Below are 2,472 nucleotides of genomic sequence, written 5' to 3'. Positions count from 1 at the left end.
ATGAGAATGGAATAAAGCCGTTAGGGACTTCATTTGCTGATAGAGCACAATTCAAAATGAAGAGAAATAACTATAAATATCTCTTAATAATCAGAACATGGAATGTGTGAAGTATGAACTTAAAAAAAAATTGGAAATTGTCAAAAATGAAATGGAAAGCATAAACATCAATATCCTAGGCATTACTGAGCAGAAATGGACTGGTATTAGCCATTTTTAATCTGATGGTCACATGGTTTACTATGCCAGGAATGATAAATTGAAGAAGAGTGGCATCACATTCATCATAAAAAGAACATTTCAAGATCTGTCATGAGGTAGAATGTTGTCTGTGATAGAATAATATCCATACACTTACGGTGAACACCGTTATTTTTAAAATGTATGCAGCAGTCACTAAAGCCAGTGATAATGAAATTGAAGAGTTCTACAAACTTCTTAAGTCTGAAATTGATCAAACATGCAATCAAGATGTACTGATAATTACTGGTTGGAATGCAAAAGTTAGAAACAAAGATGAAGGATCAGTGGTTGGAAAATATGATCTTAGAGATAGAACCCATGCTAGAGATTGTCTGACAGAATGCTGCATGACCAATGCCTTCCTGATTGCAAGTGTCTTTTTAAAACAGCATAAAAGATGACTATACACATGGACCTCACCAGGTGGAATGCACAGAAATCAAATTGACTGTATCTGTGACCAGAGATAGTGGAAATGCTCCATATCATCAGCCAAAACAAGTCCAGAAGCAGACTGTGGAGCAGACCATCAATTGCTCATATGCAAGTTCAAGCTGAAGCTGAAGAATATTAAAACAAGTTCACAAGAGCCAATATATGACCTTAAACATATTCCCACCTGAATTTATAGATCACCTGAAGAACAGAATTGACACATTAGACACTAAAGACTGAAGACAAGATGAATTGTGGGATGACATCAAGAACATCATGCAGTAAGAAAGCAAAAGATCATTAAGAAGAAAAGACCAAAATGGATGTCAGAAGAGACTCTGAAATTTGCTCTCAAGCATACAGATGATAAAGCAAATGGAAGAAGTGAGGAGGTACAAGCAAAGTTAAATATTATAATAAACTGTGCAAAACCTAGAACATCAACAAGGAAGAACACACTCAGCATCTCTCTAGCTGAGGGAATTGAAGGAAACAATTCAAGCCTCAACTTGAAATATAGTAGAATTCTCTAAGAAAAGCAGTGTCCTGATGTGGTGCTGTTGGTTAATGCACCAGACTGCAGAGTGGTCGCTATGGGTCAGAACAGACTCGAAGGCACTTAACAACAACAACAGCATGCACAAAGCACTGGATGATACAGAGAGCATCAAAAGAAGATGGAAGAGACTTTAGACCCAGAGAGGGAGAGGGGCTGTGTGCTGATGACCAGGGACCAGGCTTGCAGGGTATACCCTTTGGTTGTTTGATGATGCATGGAGGAGATTGTAACCATGGCAATGAAATGATATATGATAGGATGAATGTAAAGCTAATGTTCTCACATGTAAACTATTACATGGTTCACAATAAAACATTAAAATAAAAAAGAAGATGGAAGAAATACAGAGTTATAGTACCAAAAAGAAATGGTCAATGTTCAACCATTTCAAGAGGTAGTATATGAACAACAGCCAATGGTACTCATGAAGAAGTCCAATGTGCACTAAAGGCATTGGCAAAGAATAAGGCTTTGAGAATTCATGGACTATAAATTTATATCTTTCAACAAACTGATGCAACACTGGCACACTCATTTATCTACGCAGAAATTTGGAAGACAGCTAACTGGTCAACTGACAGGAAGAGATCTATATTTGTGCCTGTTCCAAAATGAGGTGACCAAACAGAATGCAGAAGTAATTGGACAATATGATTAATATTGTATGCAATTAATACAATACAACATTGATAAAGATCATTCAAAAACATCTGGGATTATGCATTGACAGAACTGCTAGAGGTTCAAGTTGGATTCAGACAAGAACATGAAATGAGGGATATCATTGGTGACATCAGATGGAACTTGGCTGTAACCAGAGAATACCAGAAAGATGTTTATCTTTGCTCTATGACTATACAAAGGCTTTCATTTGTGTGGACAACATTGTGGAGAATGAGTATTCCAGAACTCTTGATTGTTTTCATGAGGAACTTGTACACAGACCAAGAGGCAATTGTTCAAACAGAACAAAGGAACACTGAATGGTTTAAAATTAGGAAAGGTATGTGCCAGCATTATATTCTTTCACCATATTTATTCAATCTGTATACTGAGCACATAAACTGAGAAGCTGGATTACATGAAGAAAAATGTGGCATCAGCATTAGAGGAAGACTCATTAACCTGCAACATGCAGTGAAACAACCTTGTTTGCTGAAAGTGAAGGGAACTTAAAATACTTATTGAAGAAGATCAAAGACCATAGCCTTCAGTATGGATTGCATCTCAATGTA

Source organism: Chrysochloris asiatica, unplaced genomic scaffold, assembly GCF_000296735.1.
Source record: "Chrysochloris asiatica unplaced genomic scaffold, ChrAsi1.0 scaffold00311, whole genome shotgun sequence".
Lineage (NCBI taxonomy): Eukaryota > Metazoa > Chordata > Mammalia > Afrosoricida > Chrysochloridae > Chrysochloris > Chrysochloris asiatica.
Note: the sequence above shows the minus strand (reverse complement) of the source record.